This window comes from Pelobates fuscus, chromosome 2 (genome assembly GCF_036172605.1).
Source record: "Pelobates fuscus isolate aPelFus1 chromosome 2, aPelFus1.pri, whole genome shotgun sequence".
In the NCBI taxonomy this organism is placed as follows: Eukaryota; Metazoa; Chordata; class Amphibia; order Anura; family Pelobatidae; genus Pelobates; species Pelobates fuscus.
This window is the reverse complement of record NC_086318.1, coordinates 287,687,564-287,712,318: the sequence shown is the minus strand read 5'-3', so window position 1 is coordinate 287,712,318 and position 24,755 is coordinate 287,687,564. Positions and strand designations below refer to the sequence as shown.

At 42.2% G+C, this 24,755-nt stretch overlaps 81 pseudogenes; all 81 read left to right on the top strand.

Moving 5' to 3' along the window:
• The first annotated feature begins 51 nt into the window (after positions 1–51).
• On the top strand, positions 52–170 carry LOC134594169 (5S ribosomal RNA; annotated as a pseudogene).
• Positions 171–304: 134 nt separating this feature from the next.
• On the top strand, positions 305–423 carry LOC134598127 (5S ribosomal RNA; annotated as a pseudogene).
• Positions 424–557: 134 nt separating this feature from the next.
• Positions 558–676, top strand: LOC134588308 (5S ribosomal RNA; annotated as a pseudogene).
• A 134-nt stretch (positions 677–810) lies between these two features.
• LOC134595967 (5S ribosomal RNA) lies at positions 811–929 on the top strand (annotated as a pseudogene).
• Positions 930–1,063: 134 nt separating this feature from the next.
• On the top strand, positions 1,064–1,182 carry LOC134595594 (5S ribosomal RNA; annotated as a pseudogene).
• Positions 1,183–1,407: 225 nt separating this feature from the next.
• Positions 1,408–1,526, top strand: LOC134589106 (5S ribosomal RNA; annotated as a pseudogene).
• A 134-nt stretch (positions 1,527–1,660) lies between these two features.
• On the top strand, positions 1,661–1,779 carry LOC134594256 (5S ribosomal RNA; annotated as a pseudogene).
• A 377-nt stretch (positions 1,780–2,156) lies between these two features.
• On the top strand, positions 2,157–2,275 carry LOC134587785 (5S ribosomal RNA; annotated as a pseudogene).
• Positions 2,276–2,409: 134 nt separating this feature from the next.
• On the top strand, positions 2,410–2,528 carry LOC134593962 (5S ribosomal RNA; annotated as a pseudogene).
• Positions 2,529–2,662: 134 nt separating this feature from the next.
• On the top strand, positions 2,663–2,781 carry LOC134598193 (5S ribosomal RNA; annotated as a pseudogene).
• Positions 2,782–2,915: 134 nt separating this feature from the next.
• LOC134588326 (5S ribosomal RNA) lies at positions 2,916–3,034 on the top strand (annotated as a pseudogene).
• Positions 3,035–3,168: 134 nt separating this feature from the next.
• Positions 3,169–3,287, top strand: LOC134597972 (5S ribosomal RNA; annotated as a pseudogene).
• Positions 3,288–3,421: 134 nt separating this feature from the next.
• Positions 3,422–3,540, top strand: LOC134595404 (5S ribosomal RNA; annotated as a pseudogene).
• Positions 3,541–3,674: 134 nt separating this feature from the next.
• On the top strand, positions 3,675–3,793 carry LOC134598385 (5S ribosomal RNA; annotated as a pseudogene).
• Positions 3,794–3,927: 134 nt separating this feature from the next.
• LOC134587682 (5S ribosomal RNA) lies at positions 3,928–4,046 on the top strand (annotated as a pseudogene).
• Positions 4,047–4,604: 558 nt separating this feature from the next.
• On the top strand, positions 4,605–4,723 carry LOC134597118 (5S ribosomal RNA; annotated as a pseudogene).
• Positions 4,724–4,857: 134 nt separating this feature from the next.
• Positions 4,858–4,976, top strand: LOC134593961 (5S ribosomal RNA; annotated as a pseudogene).
• Positions 4,977–5,110: 134 nt separating this feature from the next.
• Positions 5,111–5,229, top strand: LOC134594200 (5S ribosomal RNA; annotated as a pseudogene).
• Positions 5,230–5,797: 568 nt separating this feature from the next.
• Positions 5,798–5,916, top strand: LOC134588069 (5S ribosomal RNA; annotated as a pseudogene).
• Positions 5,917–6,050: 134 nt separating this feature from the next.
• Positions 6,051–6,169, top strand: LOC134597068 (5S ribosomal RNA; annotated as a pseudogene).
• Positions 6,170–6,394: 225 nt separating this feature from the next.
• On the top strand, positions 6,395–6,513 carry LOC134588282 (5S ribosomal RNA; annotated as a pseudogene).
• A 134-nt stretch (positions 6,514–6,647) lies between these two features.
• LOC134595849 (5S ribosomal RNA) lies at positions 6,648–6,766 on the top strand (annotated as a pseudogene).
• A 134-nt stretch (positions 6,767–6,900) lies between these two features.
• Positions 6,901–7,019, top strand: LOC134596410 (5S ribosomal RNA; annotated as a pseudogene).
• Positions 7,020–7,153: 134 nt separating this feature from the next.
• On the top strand, positions 7,154–7,272 carry LOC134595507 (5S ribosomal RNA; annotated as a pseudogene).
• A 134-nt stretch (positions 7,273–7,406) lies between these two features.
• LOC134596409 (5S ribosomal RNA) lies at positions 7,407–7,525 on the top strand (annotated as a pseudogene).
• Positions 7,526–7,659: 134 nt separating this feature from the next.
• Positions 7,660–7,778, top strand: LOC134596302 (5S ribosomal RNA; annotated as a pseudogene).
• A 225-nt stretch (positions 7,779–8,003) lies between these two features.
• Positions 8,004–8,122, top strand: LOC134597067 (5S ribosomal RNA; annotated as a pseudogene).
• Positions 8,123–8,347: 225 nt separating this feature from the next.
• LOC134588281 (5S ribosomal RNA) lies at positions 8,348–8,466 on the top strand (annotated as a pseudogene).
• Positions 8,467–8,600: 134 nt separating this feature from the next.
• LOC134595848 (5S ribosomal RNA) lies at positions 8,601–8,719 on the top strand (annotated as a pseudogene).
• A 134-nt stretch (positions 8,720–8,853) lies between these two features.
• On the top strand, positions 8,854–8,972 carry LOC134589194 (5S ribosomal RNA; annotated as a pseudogene).
• Positions 8,973–9,106: 134 nt separating this feature from the next.
• On the top strand, positions 9,107–9,225 carry LOC134593960 (5S ribosomal RNA; annotated as a pseudogene).
• Positions 9,226–9,359: 134 nt separating this feature from the next.
• On the top strand, positions 9,360–9,478 carry LOC134587887 (5S ribosomal RNA; annotated as a pseudogene).
• A 225-nt stretch (positions 9,479–9,703) lies between these two features.
• On the top strand, positions 9,704–9,822 carry LOC134596408 (5S ribosomal RNA; annotated as a pseudogene).
• Positions 9,823–9,956: 134 nt separating this feature from the next.
• LOC134596301 (5S ribosomal RNA) lies at positions 9,957–10,075 on the top strand (annotated as a pseudogene).
• A 225-nt stretch (positions 10,076–10,300) lies between these two features.
• On the top strand, positions 10,301–10,419 carry LOC134597066 (5S ribosomal RNA; annotated as a pseudogene).
• Positions 10,420–10,644: 225 nt separating this feature from the next.
• LOC134588280 (5S ribosomal RNA) lies at positions 10,645–10,763 on the top strand (annotated as a pseudogene).
• Positions 10,764–10,897: 134 nt separating this feature from the next.
• On the top strand, positions 10,898–11,016 carry LOC134595846 (5S ribosomal RNA; annotated as a pseudogene).
• Positions 11,017–11,150: 134 nt separating this feature from the next.
• On the top strand, positions 11,151–11,269 carry LOC134596407 (5S ribosomal RNA; annotated as a pseudogene).
• A 134-nt stretch (positions 11,270–11,403) lies between these two features.
• On the top strand, positions 11,404–11,522 carry LOC134595506 (5S ribosomal RNA; annotated as a pseudogene).
• Positions 11,523–11,656: 134 nt separating this feature from the next.
• On the top strand, positions 11,657–11,775 carry LOC134596406 (5S ribosomal RNA; annotated as a pseudogene).
• Positions 11,776–11,909: 134 nt separating this feature from the next.
• On the top strand, positions 11,910–12,028 carry LOC134596300 (5S ribosomal RNA; annotated as a pseudogene).
• A 225-nt stretch (positions 12,029–12,253) lies between these two features.
• On the top strand, positions 12,254–12,372 carry LOC134588278 (5S ribosomal RNA; annotated as a pseudogene).
• Positions 12,373–12,506: 134 nt separating this feature from the next.
• Positions 12,507–12,625, top strand: LOC134595845 (5S ribosomal RNA; annotated as a pseudogene).
• A 134-nt stretch (positions 12,626–12,759) lies between these two features.
• On the top strand, positions 12,760–12,878 carry LOC134589193 (5S ribosomal RNA; annotated as a pseudogene).
• Positions 12,879–13,012: 134 nt separating this feature from the next.
• Positions 13,013–13,131, top strand: LOC134593959 (5S ribosomal RNA; annotated as a pseudogene).
• A 134-nt stretch (positions 13,132–13,265) lies between these two features.
• Positions 13,266–13,384, top strand: LOC134587886 (5S ribosomal RNA; annotated as a pseudogene).
• Positions 13,385–13,609: 225 nt separating this feature from the next.
• Positions 13,610–13,728, top strand: LOC134596405 (5S ribosomal RNA; annotated as a pseudogene).
• Positions 13,729–13,862: 134 nt separating this feature from the next.
• LOC134598089 (5S ribosomal RNA) lies at positions 13,863–13,981 on the top strand (annotated as a pseudogene).
• A 225-nt stretch (positions 13,982–14,206) lies between these two features.
• On the top strand, positions 14,207–14,325 carry LOC134587970 (5S ribosomal RNA; annotated as a pseudogene).
• Positions 14,326–14,459: 134 nt separating this feature from the next.
• On the top strand, positions 14,460–14,578 carry LOC134589192 (5S ribosomal RNA; annotated as a pseudogene).
• Positions 14,579–14,712: 134 nt separating this feature from the next.
• Positions 14,713–14,831, top strand: LOC134593958 (5S ribosomal RNA; annotated as a pseudogene).
• A 134-nt stretch (positions 14,832–14,965) lies between these two features.
• On the top strand, positions 14,966–15,084 carry LOC134587885 (5S ribosomal RNA; annotated as a pseudogene).
• A 225-nt stretch (positions 15,085–15,309) lies between these two features.
• Positions 15,310–15,428, top strand: LOC134596404 (5S ribosomal RNA; annotated as a pseudogene).
• A 134-nt stretch (positions 15,429–15,562) lies between these two features.
• On the top strand, positions 15,563–15,681 carry LOC134588115 (5S ribosomal RNA; annotated as a pseudogene).
• A 225-nt stretch (positions 15,682–15,906) lies between these two features.
• LOC134597065 (5S ribosomal RNA) lies at positions 15,907–16,025 on the top strand (annotated as a pseudogene).
• A 225-nt stretch (positions 16,026–16,250) lies between these two features.
• LOC134588277 (5S ribosomal RNA) lies at positions 16,251–16,369 on the top strand (annotated as a pseudogene).
• A 134-nt stretch (positions 16,370–16,503) lies between these two features.
• Positions 16,504–16,622, top strand: LOC134588193 (5S ribosomal RNA; annotated as a pseudogene).
• A 134-nt stretch (positions 16,623–16,756) lies between these two features.
• On the top strand, positions 16,757–16,875 carry LOC134596403 (5S ribosomal RNA; annotated as a pseudogene).
• A 134-nt stretch (positions 16,876–17,009) lies between these two features.
• On the top strand, positions 17,010–17,128 carry LOC134595505 (5S ribosomal RNA; annotated as a pseudogene).
• Positions 17,129–17,262: 134 nt separating this feature from the next.
• LOC134596402 (5S ribosomal RNA) lies at positions 17,263–17,381 on the top strand (annotated as a pseudogene).
• A 134-nt stretch (positions 17,382–17,515) lies between these two features.
• LOC134596299 (5S ribosomal RNA) lies at positions 17,516–17,634 on the top strand (annotated as a pseudogene).
• A 226-nt stretch (positions 17,635–17,860) lies between these two features.
• On the top strand, positions 17,861–17,979 carry LOC134597064 (5S ribosomal RNA; annotated as a pseudogene).
• Positions 17,980–18,204: 225 nt separating this feature from the next.
• On the top strand, positions 18,205–18,323 carry LOC134588275 (5S ribosomal RNA; annotated as a pseudogene).
• A 134-nt stretch (positions 18,324–18,457) lies between these two features.
• On the top strand, positions 18,458–18,576 carry LOC134595843 (5S ribosomal RNA; annotated as a pseudogene).
• Positions 18,577–18,710: 134 nt separating this feature from the next.
• On the top strand, positions 18,711–18,829 carry LOC134589191 (5S ribosomal RNA; annotated as a pseudogene).
• A 134-nt stretch (positions 18,830–18,963) lies between these two features.
• LOC134593957 (5S ribosomal RNA) lies at positions 18,964–19,082 on the top strand (annotated as a pseudogene).
• A 134-nt stretch (positions 19,083–19,216) lies between these two features.
• Positions 19,217–19,335, top strand: LOC134587884 (5S ribosomal RNA; annotated as a pseudogene).
• Positions 19,336–19,560: 225 nt separating this feature from the next.
• Positions 19,561–19,679, top strand: LOC134596399 (5S ribosomal RNA; annotated as a pseudogene).
• Positions 19,680–19,813: 134 nt separating this feature from the next.
• Positions 19,814–19,932, top strand: LOC134596298 (5S ribosomal RNA; annotated as a pseudogene).
• Positions 19,933–20,734: 802 nt separating this feature from the next.
• Positions 20,735–20,853, top strand: LOC134598402 (5S ribosomal RNA; annotated as a pseudogene).
• A 134-nt stretch (positions 20,854–20,987) lies between these two features.
• Positions 20,988–21,096, top strand: LOC134589311 (5S ribosomal RNA; annotated as a pseudogene).
• A 377-nt stretch (positions 21,097–21,473) lies between these two features.
• LOC134595842 (5S ribosomal RNA) lies at positions 21,474–21,592 on the top strand (annotated as a pseudogene).
• Positions 21,593–21,726: 134 nt separating this feature from the next.
• Positions 21,727–21,845, top strand: LOC134589190 (5S ribosomal RNA; annotated as a pseudogene).
• A 134-nt stretch (positions 21,846–21,979) lies between these two features.
• Positions 21,980–22,098, top strand: LOC134595969 (5S ribosomal RNA; annotated as a pseudogene).
• Positions 22,099–22,232: 134 nt separating this feature from the next.
• LOC134587883 (5S ribosomal RNA) lies at positions 22,233–22,351 on the top strand (annotated as a pseudogene).
• Positions 22,352–22,576: 225 nt separating this feature from the next.
• Positions 22,577–22,695, top strand: LOC134596398 (5S ribosomal RNA; annotated as a pseudogene).
• A 134-nt stretch (positions 22,696–22,829) lies between these two features.
• On the top strand, positions 22,830–22,948 carry LOC134597559 (5S ribosomal RNA; annotated as a pseudogene).
• A 711-nt stretch (positions 22,949–23,659) lies between these two features.
• LOC134589189 (5S ribosomal RNA) lies at positions 23,660–23,778 on the top strand (annotated as a pseudogene).
• Positions 23,779–23,912: 134 nt separating this feature from the next.
• On the top strand, positions 23,913–24,031 carry LOC134587882 (5S ribosomal RNA; annotated as a pseudogene).
• Positions 24,032–24,256: 225 nt separating this feature from the next.
• Positions 24,257–24,375, top strand: LOC134593956 (5S ribosomal RNA; annotated as a pseudogene).
• A 134-nt stretch (positions 24,376–24,509) lies between these two features.
• Positions 24,510–24,628, top strand: LOC134588695 (5S ribosomal RNA; annotated as a pseudogene).
• The last annotated feature ends 127 nt before the right edge of the window (positions 24,629–24,755 follow it).

Below are 24,755 nucleotides of genomic sequence, written 5' to 3'. Positions count from 1 at the left end.
CCAGAGTTTGATATTCTACCAACATTAGCGAGATCGCATTCTCTTAATTTCACTTACGGCCATACCAGTCTGAAAATGCCTGATCTCATCAGATCTCAGAAGCCATCCAGACTCGGGCCTGGTTAGTATTTGTATGGGAGACCAACTAGGAACCTCAGGTGCCGTAAGCTTTTGTTTATTTCTTTTTTGCATTATGATGTCATAATCAGACCACTTTTTTCCCTATCCAGAAGCGTCTTGTCTTTTGTCGCAACCAGAGTTTGATATTCTACCAACATTAGCGAGATCGCATTCTCTTAATTTCACTTACGGCCATACCAGTCTGAAAATGCCTGATTTCGTCAGATCTCGGAAGCCATCCAGACTCGGGCCTGGTTAGTTCTTGTATGGGAGACCAACTAGGAACCTCAGGTGCCGTAAGCTTTTAATTATTTCTTTTTTGCATTATGATGTCATAATCAGACCACTTTTTTCCCTATCCAGAAGCGTCTTGTCTTTTGTCGCAACCAGAGTTTGATATTCTACCAACATTAGCGAGAGCGCATTCTCTCAATTTCACTTACGGCCATACCAGTCTGAAAATGCCTGATCTCATCAGATCTCAGAAGCCATCCAGACTCGGGCCTGGTTAGTACTTGTATGGGAGACCAACTAGGAACCTCAGGTGCCGTAAGCTTTTGTTTATTTCTTTTTTGCATTATGATGTCATAATCAGACCACTTTTTTCCCTATCCAGAAGCGTCTTGTCTTTTGTCGCAACCAGAGTTTGATATTCTACCAACATTAGCGAGATCGCATTCTCTTAATTTCACTTACGGCCATACCAGTCTGAAAATGTCTGATCTCGTCAGATCTCGGAAGCCATCCAGACTCGGGCCTGGTTAGTACTTGTATGGGAGACCAACTAGGAACCTCAGGTGCCGTAAGCTTTTGTTTATTTATTTTTTGCATTATGATGTTATAATCAGACCACTTTTTTCCCTATCCAGAAGCGTCTTGTCTTTTGTCGCAACCAGAGTTTGATATTCTACCAACATTAGCGAGATCGCATTCTCTTAATTTCACTTACGGCCATACCAGTCTGAAAATGCCTGATCTCGTCAGATCTCGGAAGCCATCTAGACTTGGGCCTGTATAGTACTTGTATGGGAGACCAACTAGGAACCTCAGGTGCCGTAAGCTTTTGTTTATTTCTTTTTTGCATTATGATGTCATAATCAGACCACTTTTTTCCCTTAGGGAGACCAACTAGGAACCTCAGGTGCCGTAAGCTTTTGTTTATTTCTTTTTTGCATTATGATGTCATAATCAGACCACTTTTTTCCCTATCCAGAAGCGTCTTGTCTTTTGTTGCAACCAGAGTTTGATATTCTACCAACATTAGCGAGATCGCATTTTCTTAGTTTTACTTACGGCCTTACCAGTCTGAAAATGCCTGATCTCGTCACATCTTGGAAGCCATCCAGACTCGGGCCTGGTTAGTACTTGTATGGGAGACCAACTAGGAACCTCAGGTGCCGTAAGCTTTTGTTTATTTCTTTTTTGCATTATGATGTCATAATCAGACCACTTTTTTCCCTATCCAGAAGCGTCTTGTCTTTTGTCGCAACCAGAGTTTGATATTCTACCAACATTAGCGAGATCAAATTCTCTTAATTTCACTTATGGCCATACCAGTCTGAAAATGCCTGATCTCATCAGATCTCGGAAGCCATCCAGACTCGGGCCTGGTTAGTACTTGTATGGGAGACCAACTAGGAACCTCAGGTGCCGTAAGCTTTTGTTTATTTCTTTTTGCATTATGATGTCATAATCAGACCACCTTTTTCCCTATCCAGAAGCGTCTTGTCTTTTGTCGCAACCAGAGTTTGATATTCTACCAACATTAGCGAGATCGCATTCTCTTAATTTCACTTATGGCCATACCAGTCTGAAAATGCCTGATCTCGGAAGCCATCCAGACTCGGGTCTGGTTAGTACTTGTATGGGAGACCAACTAGGAACCTCAGGTGCCGTAAGCTTTTGTTTATTTAATTTTTTGCATTATGATGTCATAATCAGACCACTTTTTTCCCTATCCAGAAGCGTCTTGTCTTTTGTCGCAACCAGAGTTTGATATTCTACCAACATTAGCGAGATCGCATTCTTTTAATTTCACTTACGGCCATACCAGTCTGAAAATGCCTGATCTCGTCAGATCTCGGAAGCCATCCAGACTTGGGCCTGGTTAGTACTTGTATGGGAGACCAACTAGGAACCTCAGGTGCCGTAAGCTTTTGTTTATTTCTTTTTTGCATTATGATGTCATAATCAGACCACTTTTTTCCCTATCCAGAAGCGTCTTGTCTTTTGTCGCAACCAGAGTTTGATATTCTACCAACATTAGCGAGATCCCATTCACTTAATTTCACTTACGGCCATACCAGTCTGAAAATGCCTGATCTCGTCAGATCTCGGAAGCCATCCAGACTCGGGCCTGGTTAGTACTTGTATGGGAGACCAACTAGGAACCTCAGGTGCCGTAAGCTTTTGTTTATTTCTTTTTTGCATTATGATGTCATAATCAGACCACTTTTTTCCCTATCCAGAAGCGTCTTGTCTTTTGTCGCAACCAGAGTTTGATATTCTACCAACATTAGCGAGATCGCATTCTCTTAATTTCACTTACGGCCATACCAGTCTGAAAATGCCTGATCTCATCAGATCTCGGAAGCCATCCAGACTTTGGCCTGGTTAGTACTTGTATGGGAGACCAACTAGGAACCTCAGGTGCCGTAACCTTTTGTTTATTTCTTTTTTGCATTATGATGTCATAATCAGACCACTTTTTTCCCTATCCAGAAGCGTCTTGTCTTTTGTCGCAACCAGAGTTTGATATTCTACCAACATTAGCGAGATCGCATTCTCTTAATTTCACTTACGGCCATACCAGTCTTAAAATGCCTGATCTCATCAGATCTCGGAAGCCATACAGACTCGGGCCTGGTTAGTACTTGTATGGGAGACCAACTAGGAACCTCAGGTGCCGTAAGCTTTTGTTTATTTCTTTTTTGCATTATGATGTCATAATCAGACCACTTTTTTCCCTATCCAGAAGCGTCTTGTCTTTTGTCGCAACCAGAGTTTGATATTCTACCAACATTAGCGAGATCGCATTCTCTTAATTTCACTTACGGCCATACCAGTCTGAAAATGCCTGATCTCGTCAGATCTCGGAAGCCATCAAAACTTGGGCCTGGTTAGTACTTGTATGGGAGACCAACTAGGAACCTCAGGTGCCGTAAGCTTTTGTTTATTTCTTTTTTGCATTATGATGTCATAATCAGACCACTTTTTTCCCTATCCAGAAGCATCTTGTCTTTTGTCGCAACCAGAGTTTGATATTCTACCAACATTAGCGAGATCGCATTCTCTTAATTTCACTTACAGCCATACCAGTCTGAAAATGCCTGATCTCGTCAGATCTCAGAAGCCATCCAGACTCGGGCCTGGTTAGTACTTGTATGGGAGACCAACTAGGAACCTCAGGTGCCGTAAGCTTTTGTTTATTTCTTTTTTGCATTATGATGTCATAATCAGACCACTTTTTTCCCTATCCAGAAGCGTCTTGTCTTTTGTCGCAACCAGAGTTTGATATTCTACCAACATTAGCGAGATCGCATTCTCTTAATTTCACTTACGGCCATACCAGTCTGAAAATGCCTGATCTCATCAGATCTCAGAAGCCATCCAGACTTGGGCCTGGTTAGTACTTGTATGGGAGACCAACTAAGAACCTCAGGTGCCGTAAGCTTTTGTTTATTTCTTTTTTGCATTATGATGTCATAATCAGACCACTTTTTTCCCTATCCAGAAGCGTCTTGTCTTTTGTCGCAACCAGAGTTTGATATTCTACCAACATTAGCGAGATCGCATTCGCTTAATTTAACTCATGGCCATACCAGTCTGAAAATGCCTGATCTCGTCAGATCTCGGAAGCCATCCAGACTTGGGCCTGGTTAGTACGTGTATGGGAGACCAACTAGGAACCTCAGGTGCCGTAAGCTTTTGTTTATTTCTTTTTTGCATTATGATGTCATAATCAGACCACTTTTTTCCCTATGGGAGACCAACTAGGAACCTCAGGTGCCGTAAGCTTTTGTTTATTTCTTTTTTGCATTATGATGTCATAATCAGACCACTTTTTTCCCTATCCAGAAGCGTCTTGTCTTTTGTCGCAACCAGAGTTTGATATTCTACCAACATTAGCGAGATCGCATTCTCTTAATTTCACTTACGGCCATACCAGTCTGAAAATGCCAGATCTCGGAAGCCATCCAGACTCGGGCCTGGTTAGTACTTGTATGGGAGACCAACTAGGAACCTCAGGTGCCGTAAGCTTTTGTTTATTTCTTTTTTGCATTATGATGTCATAATCAGACCACTTTTTTCCCTATGGGAGACCAACTAGGAACCTCAGGTGCCGTAAGCTTTTGTTTATTTCTTTTTTGCATTATGATGTCATAATCAGACCACTTTTTCCCTATCCAGAAGCGTCTTGTCTTTTGTCGCAACCAGAGTTTGATATTCTACCAACATTAGCGAGATTGCATTCTCTTAATTTCACTTATGGCCATACCAGTCTGAAAATGCCTGATCTCGTCAGATCTCGGAAGCCATCCAAACTCGGGCCTGGTTAGTACTTGTATGGGAGACCAACTAGGAACCTCAGGTGCCGTAAGCTTTTGTTTATTTCTTTTTTGCATTATGATGTCATAATCAGACCACTTTTTTCCCTATCCAGAAGCATCTTGTCTTTTGTCGCAACCAGAGTTTGATATTCTACCAACATTAGTGAGATCGCATTCTCTTAATTTCACTTACGGCCATACCAGTCTGAAAATGCCTGATCTCGTCAGATCTCGGAAGCCATCCAGACTCGGGCCTGGTTAGTACTTGTATGGGAGACCAACTAGGAACCTCAGGTGCCGTAAGCTTTTGTTTATTTCTTTTTTGCATTATGATGTCATAATCAGACCACTTTTTTCCCTATCCAGAAGCGTCTTGTCTTTTGTCGCAACCAGAGTTTGATATTCTACCAACATTAGCGAGATCGCATTCTCTTAATTTCACTTACGGCCATACCAGTCTGAAAATGCCTGATCTCATCAGATCTCGGAAGCCATCCAGACTTGGGCCTGGTTAGTACTTGTATGGGAGACCAACTAGGAACCTCAGGTGCCGTAAGCTTTTGTTTATTTCTTTTTTGCATTATGATGTCATAATCAGACCACTTTTTTCCCTATCCAGAAGCGTCTTGTCTTTTGTCGCAACCAGAGTTTGATATTCTACCAACATTAGCAAGATCGCATTCTCTTAATTTCACTTACGGCCATACCATTCTGAAAATGCCTGATCTCGTCAGATCTCGGAAGCCATCCAGACTCGGCCTGGTTAGTACTTGTATGGGAGACCAATTAGGAACCTCAGGTGCCGTATGCTTTTGTTTATTTCTTTTTTGCATTATGATGTCATAATCAGACCACTTTTTTCCCTATGGGAGACCAACTAGGAACCTCAGGTGCCGTAAGCTTTTGTGTATTTCTTTTTTGCATTATGATGTCATAATCAGACCACTTTTTTCCCTATGGGAGACCAACTAGGAACCTCAGGTGCCGTAAGCTTTTGTTTATTTCTTTTTTGCATTATGATGTCATAATCAGACCACTTTTTTCCCTATCCAGAAGCGTCTTGTCTTTTGTCGCAACCAGAGTTTGATATTCTACCAACATTAGCAAGATCGCATTCTCTTAATTTCACTTACGGCCATACCATTCTGAAAATGCCTGATCTCGTCAGATCTCGGAAGCCATCCAGACTCGGGCCTGGTTAGTACTTGTATGGGAGACCAATTAGGAACCTCAGGTGCCGTATGCTTTTGTTTATTTCTTTTTTGCATTATGATGTCATAATCAGACCACTTTTTTCCCTATCCAGAAGCGTCTTGTCTTTTGTCGCAACCAGAGTTTGATATTCTACCAACATTAGCGAGATCGCATTCTCTTAATTTCCCTTACGGCCATACCAGTCTGAAAATGCCTGATCTCTTCAGATCTCGGAAGCCATCCAGACTCGGGCCTGGTAAGTACTTGTATGGGAGACCAACTAGGAACCACAGGTGCCGTAAGCTTTTGTTTATTTCTTTTTTGCATTATGATGTCATAATCAGACCACTTTTTTCCCTATGGGAGACCAACTAGGAACCTCAGGTGCCGTAAGCTTTTGTTTATTTCTTTTTTGCATTATGATGTCATAATCAGACCACTTTTTTCCCTATCCAGAAGCGTCTTGTCTTTTGTCGCAACCAGAGTTTGATATTCTACCAACATTAGCCAGATCGCATTCTCTTAACTTCACTTATGGCCATACCAGTCTGCAAATGCCTGATCTCGTCAAATCTCGAAAGTCATCCAGACTCGGGCCTGGTTAGTACTTGTATGGGAGACCAACTAGGAACCTCAGGTGCCGTAAGCTTTTGTTTATTTCTTTTTTGCATTATGATGTCATAATCAGACCACTTTTTTCCCTATCCAGAAGCGTCTTGTCTTTTGTCGCAACCAGAGTTTGATATTCTACCAACATTAGCGTGATCGCATTCTCTTAATTTCACTTACGGCCATACCTGTCTGAAAATGCCTGATCTCGTCAGATCTCGGAATCCATCCAGACTCGGGCCTGGTTAGTACTTGTATGGGAGACCAACTAGGAACCTCAGGTGCCGTAAGCTTTTGTTTATTTCTTTTTTGCATTATGATGTCATAATCAGACCACTTTTTTCCCTATCCAGAAGCGTCTTGTCTTTTGTCGCAACCAGAGTTTGATATTCTACCAACATTAGCGAGATCGCATTCTCTTAATTTCCCTTACGGCCATACCAGTCTGAAAATGCCTGATCTCGTCAGATCTCGGACGCCATCCAGACTCGGGCCTGGTTAGTACTTGTATGGGAGACCAACTAGGAACCTCAGGTGCCGTAAGCTTTTGTTTATTTCTTTTTTGCATTATGATGTCATAATCAGACCACTTTTTTCCCTATCCAGAAGCGTCTTGTCTTTTGTCGCAACCAGAGTTTGATATTCTACCAACATTAGCGAGATCGCATTCTCTTAATTTCCCTTACGGCCATACCAGTCTGAAAATGCCTGATCTCTTCAGATCTCGGAAGCCATCCAGACTCGGGCCTGGTTAGTACTTGTATGGGAGACCAACTAGGAACCTCAGGTGCCGTAAGCTTTTGTTTATTTCTTTTTTGCATTATGATGTCATAATCAGACCACTTTTTTCCCTATCCAGAAGCGTCTTGTCTTTTGTCGCAACCAGAGTTTGATATTCTACCAACATTAGCGAGATCGCATTCTCTTAATTTCCCTTACGGCCATACCAGTCTGAAAATGCCTGATCTCGTCAGATCTCGGACGCCATCCAGACTCGGGCCTGGTTAGTACTTGTATGGGAGACCAACTAGGAACCTCAGGTGCCGTAAGCTTTTGTTTATTTCTTTTTTGCATTATGATGTCATAATCAGACCACTTTTTTCCCTATCCAGAAGCGTCTTGTCTTTTGTCGCAACCAGAGTTTGATATTCTACCAACATTAGCGAGATCGCATTCTCTTAATTTCCCTTACGGCCATACCAGTCTGAAAATGCCTGATCTCTTCAGATCTCGGAAGCCATCCAGACTCGGGCCTGGTTAGTACTTGTATGGGAGACCAACTAGGAACCACAGGTGCCGTAAGCTTTTGTTTATTTCTTTTTTGCATTATGATGTCATAATTAGACCACTTTTTTCCCAATGGGAGACCAACTAGGAACCTCAGGTGCCGTAAGCTTTTGTTTATTTCTTTTTTGCATTATGATGTCATAATCAGACCACTTTTTTCCCTATCCAGAAGCGTCTTGTCTTTTGTCGCAACCAGAGTTTGATATTCTACCAACATTAGCGAGATCGCATTCTCTTAATTTCCCTTACGGCCATACCAGTCTGAAAATGCCTGATCTCTTCAGATCTCGGAAGCCATCCAGACTCGGGCCTGGTAAGTACTTGTATGGGAGACCAACTAGGAACCACAGGTGCCGTAAGCTTTTGTTTATTTCTTTTTTGCATTATGATGTCATAATCAGACCACTTTTTTCCCTATGGGAGACCAACTAGGAACCTCAGGTGCCGTAAGCTTTTGTTTATTTCTTTTTTGCATTATGATGTCATAATCAGACCACTTTTTTCCCTATCCAGAAGCGTCTTGTCTTTTGTCGCAACCAGAGTTTGATATTCTACCAACATTAGCCAGATCGCATTCTCTTAACTTCACTTATGGCCATACCAGTCTGCAAATGCCTGATCTCGTCAAATCTCGAAAGTCATCCAGACTCGGGCCTGGTTAGTACTTGTATGGGAGACCAACTAGGAACCTCAGGTGCCGTAAGCTTTTGTTTATTTCTTTTTTGCATTATGATGTCATAATCAGACCACTTTTTTCCCTATCCAGAAGCGTCTTGTCTTTTGTCGCAACCAGAGTTTGATATTCTACCAACATTAGCGTGATCGCATTCTCTTAATTTCACTTACGGCCATACCTGTCTGAAAATGCCTGATCTCGTCAGATCTCGGAATCCATCCAGACTCGGGCCTGGTTAGTACTTGTATGGGAGACCAACTAGGAACCTCAGGTGCCGTAAGCTTTTGTTTATTTCTTTTTTGCATTATGATGTCATAATCAGACCACTTTTTTCCCTATCCAGAAGCGTCTTGTCTTTTGTCGCAACCAGAGTTTGATATTCTACCAACATTAGCGAGATCGCATTCTCTTACTTTCACTTACGTCCATACCAGTCTGAAAATGCCTGATCTCGTCAGATCTCGGTAGCCATCCAGACTCAGGCCTGGTTAGTACTTGTATGGGAGACCAACTAGGAACCTCAGGTTCCGTAAGCTTTTGTTTATTTCTTTTTTGCATTATGATGTCATAATCAGACCACTTTTTTCCCTATCCAGAAGCGTCTTGTCTTTTGTCTCAACCAGAGTTTGATATTCTACCAACATTAGCCAGATCGCATTCTCTTAATTTCACTTACGGCCATACCAGTCTGAAAATGCCTGATCTCGTCAGATCTCGGAAGCCATCCAGACTCGGGCCTGGTTAGTACTTGTATGGGAGACCAACTAGGAACCTCAGGTGCCGTAAGCTTTTGTTTATTTCTTTTTTGCATTATGATGTCATAATCAGACCACTTTTTTCCCTATCCAGAAGCGTCTTGTCTTTTGTCGCAACCAGAGTTTGATATTCTACCAACATTAGCGAGATCGCATTCTCTTGATTTCACTTATGGCCATACCAGTCTGAAAATGCCTGATCTTGTCAGATCTCGAAAGCCATCCAGACTCGGGCCTGGTTAGTACTTGTATGGGAGACCAACTAGGAACCTCAGGTGCCGTAAGCTTTTGTGTATTTCTTTTTTGCATTATGATGTCATAATCAGACCACTTTTTTCCCTATGGGAGACCAACTAGGAACCTCAGGTGCCGTAAGCTTTTGTTTATTTATTTTTTGCATTATGATGTCATAATCAGACCACTTTTTTCCCTATCCAGAAGCGTCTTGTCTTTTGTCGCAACCAGAGTTTGATATTCTACCAACATTAGCGAGATCGCATTCTCTTAATTTCCCTTACGGCCATACCAGTCTGAAAATGCCTGATCTCGTCAGATCTCGGACGCCATCCAGACTCGGGCCTGGTTAGTACTTGTATGGGAGACCAACTAGGAACCTCAGGTGCCGTAAGCTTTTGTTTATTTCTTTTTTGCATTATGATGTCATAATCAGACCACTTTTTTCCCTATCCAGAAGCGTCTTGTCTTTTGTCGCAACCAGAGTTTGATATTCTACCAACATTAGCGAGATCGCATTCTCTTAATTTCCCTTACGGCCATACCAGTCTGAAAATGCCTGATCTCTTCAGATCTCGGAAGCCATCCAGACTCGGGCCTGGTTAGTACTTGTATGGGAGACCAACTAGGAACCACAGGTGCCGTAAGCTTTTGTTTATTTCTTTTTTGCATTATGATGTCATAATTAGACCACTTTTTTCCCAATGGGAGACCAACTAGGAACCTCAGGTGCCGTAAGCTTTTGTTTATTTCTTTTTTGCATTATGATGTCATAATCAGACCACTTTTTTCCCTATCCAGAAGCGTCTTGTCTTTTGTCGCAACCAGAGTTTGATATTCTACCAACATTAGCGAGATCGCATTCTCTTAATTTCCCTTACGGCCATACCAGTCTGAAAATGCCTGATCTCTTCAGATCTCGGAAGCCATCCAGACTCGGGCCTGGTAAGTACTTGTATGGGAGACCAACTAGGAACCACAGGTGCCGTAAGCTTTTGTTTATTTCTTTTTTGCATTATGATGTCATAATCAGACCACTTTTTTCCCTATGGGAGACCAACTAGGAACCTCAGGTGCCGTAAGCTTTTGTTTATTTCTTTTTTGCATTATGATGTCATAATCAGACCACTTTTTTCCCTATCCAGAAGCGTCTTGTCTTTTGTCGCAACCAGAGTTTGATATTCTACCAACATTAGCCAGATCGCATTCTCTTAACTTCACTTATGGCCATACCAGTCTGCAAATGCCTGATCTCGTCAAATCTCGAAAGTCATCCAGACTCGGGCCTGGTTAGTACTTGTATGGGAGACCAACTAGGAACCTCAGGTGCCGTAAGCTTTTGTTTATTTCTTTTTTGCATTATGATGTCATAATCAGACCACTTTTTTCCCTATCCAGAAGCGTCTTGTCTTTTGTCGCAACCAGAGTTTGATATTCTACCAACATTAGCGTGATCGCATTCTCTTAATTTCACTTACGGCCATACCTGTCTGAAAATGCCTGATCTCGTCAGATCTCGGAATCCATCCAGACTCGGGCCTGGTTAGTACTTGTATGGGAGACCAACTAGGAACCTCAGGTGCCGTAAGCTTTTGTTTATTTCTTTTTTGCATTATGATGTCATAATCAGACCACTTTTTTCCCTATCCAGAAGCGTCTTGTCTTTTGTCGCAACCAGAGTTTGATATTCTACCAACATTAGCGAGATCGCATTCTCTTAATTTCCCTTACGGCCATACCAGTCTGAAAATGCCTGATCTCGTCAGATCTCGGACGCCATCCAGACTCGGGCCTGGTTAGTACTTGTATGGGAGACCAACTAGGAACCTCAGGTGCCGTAAGCTTTTGTTTATTTCTTTTTTGCATTATGATGTCATAATCAGACCACTTTTTTCCCTATCCAGAAGCGTCTTGTCTTTTGTCGCAACCAGAGTTTGATATTCTACCAACATTAGCGAGATCACATTCTCTTAATTTCCCTTACGGCCATACCAGTCTGAAAATGCCTGATCTCTTCAGATCTCGGAAGCCATCCAGACTCGGGCCTGGTTAGTACTTGTATGGGAGACCAACTAGGAACCTCAGGTGCCGTAAGCTTTTGTTTATTTCTTTTTTGCATTATGATGTCATAATCAGACCACTTTTTTCCCTATCCAGAAGCGTCTTGTCTTTTGTCGCAACCAGAGTTTGATATTCTACCAACATTAGCGAGATCGCATTCTCTTAATTTCCCTTACGGCCATACCAGTCTGAAAATGCCTGATCTCGTCAGATCTCGGACGCCATCCAGACTCGGGCCTGGTTAGTACTTGTATGGGAGACCAACTAGGAACCTCAGGTGCCGTAAGCTTTTGTTTATTTCTTTTTTGCATTATGATGTCATAATCACACCACTTTTTTCCCTATCCAGAAGCGTCTTGTCTTTTGTCGCAACCAGAGTTTGATATTCTACCAACATTAGCGAGATCGCATTCTCTTAATTTCCCTTACGGCCATACCAGTCTGAAAATGCCTGATCTCTTCAGATCTCGGAAGCCATCCAGACTCGGGCCTGGTTAGTACTTGTATGGGAGACCAACTAGGAACCACAGGTGCCGTAAGCTTTTGTTTATTTCTTTTTTGCATTATGATGTCATAATTAGACCACTTTTTTCCCAATGGGAGACCAACTAGGAACCTCAGGTGCCGTAAGCTTTTGTTTATTTCTTTTTTGCATTATGATGTCAAAATCAGACCACTTTTTTCCCTATCCAGAAGCGTCTTGTCTTTTGTCGCAACCAGAGTTTGATATTCTACCAACATTAGCCAGATCGCATTCTCTTAACTTCACTTATGGCCATACCAGTCTGCAAATGCCTGATCTCGTCAAATCTCGAAAGTCATCCAGACTCGGGCCTGGTTAGTACTTGTATGGGAGACCAACTAGGAACCTCAGGTGCCGTAAGCTTTTGTTTATTTCTTTTTTGCATTATGATGTCATAATCAGACCACTTTTTTCCCTATCCAGAAGCGTCTTGTCTTTTGTCGCAACCAGAGTTTGATATTCTACCAACATTAGCGTGATCGCATTCTCTTAATTTCACTTACGGCCATACCTGTCTGAAAATGCCTGATCTCGTCAGATCTCGGAATCCATCCAGACTCGGGCCTGGTTAGTACTTGTATGGGAGACCAACTAGGAACCTCAGGTGCCGTAAGCTTTTGTTTATTTCTTTTTTGCATTATGATGTCATAATCAGACCACTTTTTTCCCTATCCAGAAGCGTCTTGTCTTTTGTCGCAACCAGAGTTTGATATTCTACCAACATTAGCCAGATCGCATTCTCTTACTTTCACTTACGTCCATACCAGTCTGAAAATGCCTGATCTCGTCAGATCTCGGTAGCCATCCAGACTCAGGCCTGGTTAGTACTTGTATGGGAGACCAACTAGGAACCTCAGGTTCCGTAAGCTTTTGTTTATTTCTTTTTTGCATTATGATGTCATAATCAGACCACTTTTTTCCCTATCCAGAAGCGTCTTGTCTTTTGTCTCAACCAGAGTTTGATATTCTACCAACATTAGCCAGATCGCATTCTCTTAATTTCACTTACGGCCATACCAGTCTGAAAATGCCTGATCTCGTCAGATCTCGGAAGCCATCCAGACTCGGGCCTGGTTAGTACTTGTATGGGAGACCAACTAGGAACCTCAGGTGCCGTAAGCTTTTGTTTATTTCTTTTTTGCATTATGATGTCATAATCAGACCACTTTTTTCCCTATCCAGAAGCGTCTTGTCTTTTGTCGCAACCAGAGTTTGATATTCTACCAACATTAGCGAGATCGCATTCCCTTGATTTCACTTATGGCCATACCAGTCTGAAAATGCCTGATCTTGTCAGATCTCGAAAGCCATCCAGACTCGGGCCTGGTTAGTACTTGTATGGGAGACCAACTAGGAACCTCAGGTGCCGTAAGCTTTTGTGTATTTCTTTTTTGCATTATGATGTCATAATCAGACCACTTTTTTCCCTATGGGAGACCAACTAGGAACCTCAGGTGCCGTAAGCTTTTGTTTATTTATTTTTTGCATTATGATGTCATAATCAGACCACTTTTTTCCCTATCCAGAAGCGTCTTGTCTTTTGTCGCAACCAGAGTTTGATATTCTACCAACATTAGCGAGATCGCATTCTCTTAATTTCCCTTACGGCCATACCAGTCTGAAAATGCCTGATCTCGTCAGATCTCGGACGCCATCCAGACTCGGGCCTGGTTAGTACTTGTATGGGAGACCAACTAGGAACCTCAGGTGCCGTAAGCTTTTGTTTATTTCTTTTTTGCATTATGATGTCATAATCAGACCACTTTTTTCCCTATCCAGAAGCGTCTTGTCTTTTGTCGCAACCAGAGTTTGATATTCTACCAACATTAGCGAGATCGCATTCTCTTAATTTCCCTTACGGCCATACCAGTCTGAAAATGCCTGATCTCTTCAGATCTTGGAAGCCATCCAGACTCGGGCCTGGTTAGTACTTGTATGGGAGACCAACTAGGAACCACAGGTGCCGTAAGCTTTTGTTTATTTCTTTTTTGCATTATGATGTCATAATTAGACCACTTTTTTCCCAATGGGAGACCAACTAGGAACCTCAGGTGCCGTAAGCTTTTGTTTATTTCTTTTTTGCATTATGATGTCATAATCAGACCACTTTTTTCCCTATCCAGAAGCGTCTTGTCTTTTGTCGCAACCAGAGTTTGATATTCTACCAACATTAGCGAGATCGCATTCTCTTAATTTCCCTTACGGCCATACCAGTCTGAAAATGCCTGATCTCGTCAGATCTCGGACGCCATCCAGACTCGGGCCTGGTTAGTACTTGTATGGGAGACCAACTAGGAACCTCAGGTTCCGTAAGCTTTTGTTTATTTCTTTTTTGCATTATGATGTCATAATCAGACCACTTTTTTCCCTATCCAGAAGCGTCTTGTCTTTTGTCGCAACCAGAGTTTGATATTCTACCAACATTAGCGAGATCGCATTCTCTTACTTTCACTTACGTCCATACCAGTCTGAAAATGCCTGATCTCGTCAGATCTCGGTAGCCATCCAGACTCAGGCCTGGTTAGTACTTGTATGGGAGACCAACTAGGAACCTCAGGTTCCGTAAGCTTTTGTTTATTTCTTTTTTGCATTATGATGTCATAATCAGACCACTTTTTTCCCTATCCAGAAGCGTCTTGTCTTTTGTCTCAACCAGAGTTTGATATTCTACCAACATTAGCCAGATCGCATTCTCTTAATTTCACTTACGGCCATACCAGTCTGAAAATGCCTGATCTCGTCAGATCTCGGAAGCCATCCAGACTCGGGCCTGGTTAGTACTTGTATGGGAGACCAACTAGGAACCTCAGGTGCCGTAAGCTTTTGTTTATTTCTTTTTTGCATTATGATGTCATAATCAGACCACTTTTTTCCCTATCCAGAAGCGTCTTGTCTTTTGTCGCAACCAGAGTTTGATATTCTACCAACATTAGCGAGATCGCATTCTCTTGATTTCACTTATGGCCATACCAGTCTGAAAATGCCTGATCTTGTCAGATCTCGAAAGCCATCCAGACTCGGGCCTGGTTAGTACTTGTATGGGAGACCAACTAGGAACCTCAGGTGCCGTAAGCTTTTGTGTATTTCTTTTTTGCATTATGATGTCATAATCAGACCACTTTTTTCCCTATGGGAGACCAACTAGGAACCTCAGGTGCCGTAAGCTTTTGTTTATTTCTTTTTTGCATTATGATGTCATAATCAGACCACTTTTTTCCCTATCCAGAAGCGTCTTGTCTTTTGTCGCAACCAGAGTTTGATATTCTACCAACATTAGCGAGATCGCATTCTCTTAATTTCCCTTACGGCCATACCAGTCTGAAAATGCCTGATCTCGTCAGATCTCGGACGCCATCCAGACTCGGGCCTGGTTAGTACTTGTATGGGAGACCAACTAGGAACCTCAGGTGCCGTAAGCTATTGTTTATTTCTTTTTTGCATTATGATGTCATAATCAGACCACTTTTTTCCCTATCCAGAAGCGTCTTGTCTTTTGTCGCAACCAGAGTTTGATATTCTACCAACATTAGCGAGATCGCATTCTCTTAATTTCCCTTACGGCCATACCAGTCTGAAAATGCCTGATCTTGTCAGATCTCGAAAGCCATCCAGACTCGGGCCTGGTTAGTACTTGTATGGGAGACCAACTAGGAACCACAGGTGCCGTAAGCTTTTGTTTATTTCTTTTTTGCATTATGATGTCATAATTAGACCACTTTTTTCCCAATGGGAGACCAACTAGGAACCTCAGGTGCCGTAAGCTTTTGTTTATTTCTTTTTTGCATTATGATGTCATAATCAGACCACTTTTTTCCCTATCCAGAAGCGTCTTGTCTTTTGTCGCAACCAGAGTTTGATATTCTACCAACATTAGCGAGATCGCATTCTCTTAATTTCCCTTACGGCCATACCAGTCTGAAAATGCCTGATCTCTTCAGATCTCGGAAGCCATCCAGACTCGGGCCTGGTAAGTACTTGTATGGGAGACCAACTAGGAACCACAGGTGCCGTAAGCTTTTGTTTATTTCTTTTTTGCATTATGATGTCATAATCAGACCACTTTTTTCCCTATGGGAGACCAACTAGGAACCTCAGGTGCCGTAAGCTTTTGTTTATTTCTTTTTTGCATTATGATGTCATAATCAGACCACTTTTTTCCCTATCCAGAAGCGTCTTGTCTTTTGTCGCAACCAGAGTTTGATATTCTACCAACATTAGCCAGATCGCATTCTCTTAACTTCACTTATGGCCATACCAGTCTGCAAATGCCTGATCTCGTCAAATCTCGAAAGTCATCCAGACTCGGGCCTGGTTAGTACTTGTATGGGAGACCAACTAGGAACCTCAGGTGCCGTAAGCTTTTGTTTATTTCTTTTTTGCATTATGATGTCATAATCAGACCACTTTTTTCCCTATCCAGAAGCGTCTTGTCTTTTGTCGCAACCAGAGTTTGATATTCTACCAACATTAGCGTGATCGCATTCTCTTAATTTCACTTACGGCCATACCTGTCTGAAAATGCCTGATCTCTGCAGATCTCGGAATCCATCCAGACTCGGGCCTGGTTAGTACTTGTATGGGAGACCAACTAGGAACCTCAGGTGCCGTAAGCTTTTGTTTATTTCTTTTTTGCATTATGATGTCATAATCAGACCACTTTTTTCCCTATCCAGAAGCGTCTTGTCTTTTGTCGCAACCAGAGTTTGATATTCTACCAACATTAGCGAGATCGCATTCTCTTAATTTCCCTTACGGCCATACCAGTCTGAAAATGCCTGATCTCGTCAGATCTCGGACGCCATCCAGACTCGGGCCTGGTTAGTACTTGTATGGGAGACCAACTAGGAACCTCAGGTGCCGTAAGCTTTTGTTTATTTCTTTTTTGCATTATGATGTCATAATCAGACCACTTTTTTCCCTATCCAGAAGCGTCTTGTCTTTTGTCGCAACCAGAGTTTGATATTCTACCAACATTAGCGAGATCGCATTCTCTTAATTTCCCTTACGGCCATACCAGTCTGAAAATGCCTGATCTCTTCAGATCTCGGAAGCCATCCAGACTCGGGCCTGGTTAGTACTTGTATGGGAGACCAACTAGGAACCTCAGGTGCCGTAAGCTTTTGTTTATTTCTTTTTTGCATTATGATGTCATAATCAGACCACTTTTTTCCCTATCCAGAAGCGTCTTGTCTTTTGTCGCAACCAGAGTTTGATATTCTACCAACATTAGCGAGATCGCATTCTCTTAATTTCCCTTACGGCCATACCAGTCTGAAAATGCCTGATCTCGTCAGATCTCGGACGCCATCCAGACTCGGGCCTGGTTAGTACTTGTATGGGAGACCAACTAGGAACCTCAGGTGCCGTAAGCTTTTGTTTATTTCTTTTTTGCATTATGATGTCATAATCAGACCACTTTTTTCCCTATCCAGAAGCGTCTTGTCTTTTGTCGCAACCAGAGTTTGATATTCTACCAACATTAGCGAGATCGCATTCTCTTAATTTCCCTTACGGCCATACCAGTCTGAAAATGCCTGATCTCTTCAGATCTCGGAAGCCATCCAGACTCGGGCCTGGTTAGTACTTGTATGGGAGACCAACTAGGAACCACAGGTGCCGTAAGCTTTTGTTTATTTCTTTTTTTGCATTATGATGTCATAATTAGACCACTTTTTTCCCAATGGGAGACCAACTAGGAACCTCAGGTGCCGTAAGCTTTTGTTTATTTCTTTTTTGCATTATGATGTCATAATCAGACCACTTTTTTCCCTATCCAGAAGCGTCTTGTCTTTTGTCGCAACCAGAGTTTGATATTCTACCAACATTAGCGAGATCGCATTCTCTTAATTTCCCTTACGGCCATACCAGTCTGAAAATGCCTGATCTCTTCAGATCTCGGAAGCCATCCAGACTCGGGCCTGGTAAGTACTTGTATGGGAGACCAACTAGGAACCACAGGTGCCGTAAGCTTTTGTTTATTTCTTTTTTGCATTATGATGTCATAATCAGACCACTTTTTTCCCTATGGGAGACCAACTAGGAACCTCAGGTGCCGTAAGCTTTTGTTTATTTCTTTTTTGCATTATGATGTCATAATCAGACCACTTTTTTCCCTATCCAGAAGCGTCTTGTCTTTTGTCGCAACCAGAGTTTGATATTCTACCAACATTAGCCAGATCGCATTCTCTTAACTTCACTTATGGCCATACCAGTCTGCAAATGCCTGATCTCGTCAAATCTCGAAAGTCATCCAGACTCGGGCCTGGTTAGTACTTGTATGGGAGACCAACTAGGAACCTCAGGTGCCGTAAGCTTTTGTTTATTTCTTTTTTGCATTATGATGTCATAATCAGACCACTTTTTTCCCTATCCAGAAGCGTCTTGTCTTTTGTCGCAACCAGAGTTTGATATTCTACCAACATTAGCGTGATCGCATTCTCTTAATTTCACTTACGGCCATACCTGTCTGAAAATGCCTGATCTCGTCAGATCTCGGAATCCATCCAGACTCGGGCCTGGTTAGTACTTGTATGGGAGACCAACTAGGAACCTCAGGTGCCGTAAGCTTTTGTTTATTTCTTTTTTGCATTATGATGTCATAATCAGACCACTTTTTTCCCTATCCAGAAGCGTCTTGTCTTTTGTCGCAACCAGAGTTTGATATTCTACCAACATTAGCGAGATCGCATTCTCTTACTTTCACTTACGTCCATACCAGTCTGAAAATGCCTGATCTCGTCAGATCTCGGTAGCCATCCAGACTCAGGCCTGGTTAGTACTTGTATGGGAGACCAACTAGGAACCTCAGGTTCCGTAAGCTTTTGTTTATTTCTTTTTTGCATTATGATGTCATAATCAGACCACTTTTTTCCCTATCCAGAAGCGTCTTGTCTTTTGTCTCAACCAGAGTTTGATATTCTACCAACATTAGCCAGATCGCATTCTCTTAATTTCACTTACGGCCATACCAGTCTGAAAATGCCTGATCTCGTCAGATCTCGGAAGCCATCCAGACTCGGGCCTGGTTAGTACTTGTATGGGAGACCAACTAGGAACCTCAGGTGCCGTAAGCTTTTGTTTATTTCTTTTTTGCATTATGATGTCATAATCAGACCACTTTTTTCCCTATCCAGAAGCGTCTTGTCTTTTGTCGCAACCAGAGTTTGATATTCTACCAACATTAGCGAGATCGCATTCTCTTGATTTCACTTATGGCCATACCAGTCTGAAAATGCCTGATCTTGTCAGATCTCGAAAGCCATCCAGACTCGGGCCTGGTTAGTACTTGTATGGGAGACCAACTAGGAACCTCAGGTGCCGTAAGCTTTTGTGTATTTCTTTTTTGCATTATGATGTCATAATCAGACCACTTTTTTCCCTATGGGAGACCAACTAGGAACCTCAGGTGCCGTAAGCTTTTGTTTATTTATTTTTTGCATTATGATGTCATAATCAGACCACTTTTTTCCCTATCCAGAAGCGTCTTGTCTTTTGTCGCAACCAGAGTTTGATATTCTACCAACATTAGCGAGATCGCATTCTCTTAATTTCCCTTACGGCCATACCAGTCTGAAAATGCCTGATCTCGTCAGATCTCGGACGCCATCCAGACTCGGGCCTGGTTAGTACTTGTATGGGAGACCAACTAGGAACCTCAGGTGCCGTAAGCTTTTGTTTATTTCTTTTTTGCATTATGATGTCATAATCAGACCACTTTTTTCCCTATCCAGAAGCGTCTTGTCTTTTGTCGCAACCAGAGTTTGATATTCTACCAACATTAGCGAGATCGCATTCTCTTAATTTCCCTTACGGCCATACCAGTCTGAAAATGCCTGATCTCTTCAGATCTCGGAAGCCATCCAGACTCGGGCCTGGTTAGTACTTGTATGGGAGACCAACTAGGAACCACAGGTGCCGTAAGCTTTTGTTTATTTCTTTTTTGCATTATGATGTCATAATTAGACCACTTTTTTCCCAATGGGAGACCAACTAGGAACCTCAGGTGCCGTAAGCTTTTGTTTATTTCTTTTTTGCATTATGATGTCATAATCAGACCACTTTTTTCCCTATCCAGAAGCGTCTTGTCTTTTGTCGCAACCAGAGTTTGATATTCTACCAACATTAGCGAGATCGCATTCTCTTAATTTCACTTACGGCCATACCAGTCTGAAAATGTCAGATCTCGAAAGCCATCCAGACTCGGGCCTGGTTAGTACTTGTATGGGAGACCAACTAGGAACCTCAGGTGCCGTAAGCTTTTGTTTATTTCTTTTTTGCATTATGATGTCATAATCAGACCACTTTTTTCCCTATCCAGAAGCGTCTTGTCTTTTGTCGCAACCAGAGTTTGATATTCTACCAACATTAGCGAGATCGCATTCTCTTAATTTCACTTACGGCCATACCTGTCTGAAAATGCCTGATCTCGAAAGCAATCCAGACTCGGGCCTGGTTAGTACTTGTATGGGAGACCAACTAGGAACCTCAGGTGCCGTAAGCTTTTGTTTATTTCTTTTTTGCATTATGATGTCATAATCAGACCACTTTTTTCCCTATGGGAGACCAACTAGGAACCTCAGGTGCCGTAAGCTTTTGTTTATTTCTTGTTTGCATTATGATGTCATAATCAGACCACTTTTTTCCCTATCCAGAAGCGTCTTGTCTTTTGTCGCAACCAGAGTTTGATATTCTACCAACATTAGCGAGATCGCATTCTCTTAATTTCACTTACGGCCATACCAGTCTGAAAATGCCTGATCTCGTCAGATCTCGGTAGCCATCCAGACTCGGGCCTGGTTAGCACTTGTATGGGAGACCAACTAGGAACCTCAGGTGCCGTAAGCTTTTGTTTATTTCTTTTTTGCATTATGATGTCATAATCAGACCACTTTTTTCCCTATCCAGAAGCGTCTTGTCTTTTGTCGCAACCAGAGTTTGATATTCTACCAACATTAGCGAGATCGCATTCTCTTAACTTCACTTACGGCCATACCAGTCTGAAAATGCCTGATCTCGGAAGCCATCCAGACTCGGGCCTGGTTAGTACTTGTATGGGAGACCAACTAGGAACCTCAGGTGCCGTAAGCTTTTGTTTATTTCTTTTTTGCATTATGATGTCATAATCAGACCACTTTTTTCCCTATCCAGAAGCGTCTTGTCTTTTGTCGCAACCAGAGTTTGATATTCTACCAACATTAGCGAGATCGCATTCTCTTAATTTCAATTACGGCCATACCAGTCTGAAAATGTCAGATCTCGAAAGCCATCCAGACTCGGACCTGGTTAGTACTTGTATGGGAGACCAACTAGGAACCTCAGGTGCCGTAAGTTTTTGTTTATTTCTTTTTTGCATTATGATGTCATAAACAGACCACTTTTTTCCCTATCCAGAAGCGTCTTGTCTTTTGTCGCAACCAGAGTTTGATATTCTACCAACATTAGCGTGATCGCATTCTCTTAATTTCACTTACGGCCATACCTGTCTGAAAATGCCTGATCTCGTCAGATCTCGGAATCCATCCAGACTCGGGCCTGGTTAGTACTTGTATGGGAGACCAACTAGGAACCTCAGGTGCCGTAAGCTTTTGTTTATTTCTTTTTTGCATTATGATGTCATAATCAGACCACTTTTTTCCCTATCCAGAAGCGTCTTGTCTTTTGTCGCAACCAGAGTTTGATATTCTACCAACATTAGCGAGATCGCATTCTCTTATTTTCACTTACGTCCATACCAGTCTGAAAATGCCTGATCTCGTCAGATCTCGGTAGCCATCCAGACTCAGGCCTGGTTAGTACTTGTATGGGAGACCAACTAGGAACCTCAGGTTCCGTAAGCTTTTGTTTATTTCTTTTTTGCATTATGATGTCATAATCAGACCACTTTTTTCCCTATCCAGAAGCGTCTTGTCTTTTGTCTCAACCAGAGTTTGATATTCTACCAACATTAGCCAGATCGCATTCTCTTAATTTCACTTACGGCCATACTAGTCTGAAAATGCCTGATCTCGTCAGATCTCGGAAGCCATCCAGACTCGGGCCTGTTTAGTACTTGTATGGGAGACCAACTAGGAACCTCAGGTGCCGTAAGCTTTTGTTTATTTCTTTTTTGCATTATGATGTCATAATCAGACCACTTTTTTCCCTATCCAGAAGCGTCTTGTCTTTTGTCGCAACCAGAGTTTGATATTCTACCAACATTAGCGAGATCGCATTCTCTTAATTTCACTTATGGCCATACCAGTCTGAAAATGCCTGATCTTGTCAGATCTCGAAAGCCATCCAGACTCGGGCCTGGTTAGTACTTGTATGGGAGACCAACTAGGAACCTCAGGTGCCGTAAGCTTTTGTGTATTTCTTTTTTGCATTATGATGTCATAATCAGACCACTTTTTTCCCTATGGGAGACCAACTAGGAACCTCAGGTGCCGTAAGCTTTTGTTTATTTATTTTTTGCATTATGATGTCATAATCAGACCACTTTTTTCCCTATCCAGAAGCGTCTTGTCTTTTGTCGCAACCAGAGTTTGATATTCTACCAACATTAGCGAGATCGCATTCTCTTAATTTCCCTTACGGCCATACCAGTCTGAAAATGCCTGATCTCGTCAGATCTCGGACGCCATCCAGACTCGGGCCTGGTTAGTACTTGTATGGGAGACCAACTAGGAACCTCAGGTGCCGTAAGCTTTTGTTTATTTCTTTTTTGCATTATGATGTCATAATCAGACCACTTTTTTCCCTATCCAGAAGCGTCTTGTCTTTTGTCGCAACCAGAGTTTGATATTCTACCAACATTAGCGAGATCGCATTCTCTTAATTTCCCTTACGGCGATACCAGTCTGAAAATGCCTGATCTCTTCAGATCTCGGAAGCCATCCAGACTCGGGCCTGGTTAGTACTTGTATGGGAGACCAACTAGGAACCACAGGTGCCGTAAGCTTTTGTTTATTTCTTTTTTGCATTATGATGTCATAATTAGACCACTTTTTTCCCAATGGGAGACCAACTAGGAACCTCAGGTGCCGTAAGCTTTTGTTTATTTCTTTTTTGCATTATGATGTCATAATCAGACCACTTTTTTCCCTATCCAGAAGCGTCTTGTCTTTTGTCGCAACCAGAGTTTGATATTCTACCAACATTAGCGAGATCGCATTCTCTTAATTTCAATTACGGCCATACCAGTCTGAAAATGTCAGATCTCGAAAGCCATCCAGACTCGGGCCTGGTTAGTACTTGTATGGGAGACCAACTAGGAACCTCAGGTGCCGTAAGCTTTTGTTTATTTCTTTTTTGCATTATGATGTCATAATCAGACCACTTTTTTCCCTATCCAGAAGCGTCTTGTCTTTTGTCGCAACCAGAGTTTGATATTCTACCAACATTAGCGAGATCGCATTCTCTTAATTTCACTTACGGCCATACCTGTCTGAAAATGCCTGATCTCGAAAGCCATCCAGACTCGGGCCTGGTTAGTACTTGTATGGGAGACCAACTAGGAACCTCAGGTGCCGTAAGCTTTTGTTTATTTCTTTTTTGCATTATGATGTCATAATCAGACCACTTTTTTCCCTATCCAGAAGCGTCTTGTCTTTTGTCGCAACCAGAGTTTGATATTCTACCAACATTAGCGAGATCGCATTCTCTTACTTTCACTTACGTCCATACCAGTCTGAAAATGCCTGATCTCGTCAGATCTCGGTAGCCATCCAGACTCAGGCCTGGTTAGTACTTGTATGGGAGACCAACTAGGAACCTCAGGTTCCGTAAGCTTTTGTTTATTTCTTTTTTGCATTATGATGTCATAATCAGACCACTTTTTTCCCTATCCAGAAGCGTCTTGTCTTTTGTCTCAACCAGAGTTTGATATTCTACCAACATTAGCGAGATCGCATTCTCTTAATTTCACTTATGGCCATACCAGTCTGAAAATGCCTGATCTTGTCAGATCTCGAAAGCCATCCAGACTCGGGCCTGGTTAGTACTTGTATGGGAGACCAACTAGGAACCTCAGGTGCCGTAAGCTTTTGTGTATTTCTTTTTTGCATTATGATGTCATAATCAGACCACTTTTTTCCCTATGGGAGACCAACTAGGAACCTCAGGTGCCGTAAGCTTTTGTTTATTTATTTTTTGCATTATGATGTCATAATCAGACCACTTTTTTCCCTATCCAGAAGCGTCTTGTCTTTTGTCTCAACCAGAGTTTGATATTCTACCAACATTAGCCAGATCGCATTCTCTTAATTTCACTTACGGCCATACCAGTCTGAAAATGCCTGATCTCGTCAGATCTCGGAAGCCATCCAGACTCGGGCCTGGTTAGTACTTGTATGGGAGACCAACTAGGAACCTCAGGTGCCGTAAGCTTTTGTTTATTTCTTTTTTGCATTATGATGTCATAATCAGACCACTTTTTTCCCTATCCAGAAGCGTCTTGTCTTTTGTCGCAACCAGAGTTTGATATTCTACCAACATTAGCGAGATCGCATTCTCTTAATTTCACTTATGGCCATACCAGTCTGAAAATGCCTGATCTTGTCAGATCTCGAAAGCCATCCAGACTCGGGCCTGGTTAGTACTTGTATGGGAGACCAACTAGGAACCTCAGGTGCCGTATGCTTTTGTGTATTTCTTTTTTGCATTATGATGTCATAATCAGACCACTTTTTTCCCTATGGGAGACCAACTAGGAACCTCAGGTGCCGTAAGCTTTTGTTTATTTATTTTTTGCATTATGATGTCATAAT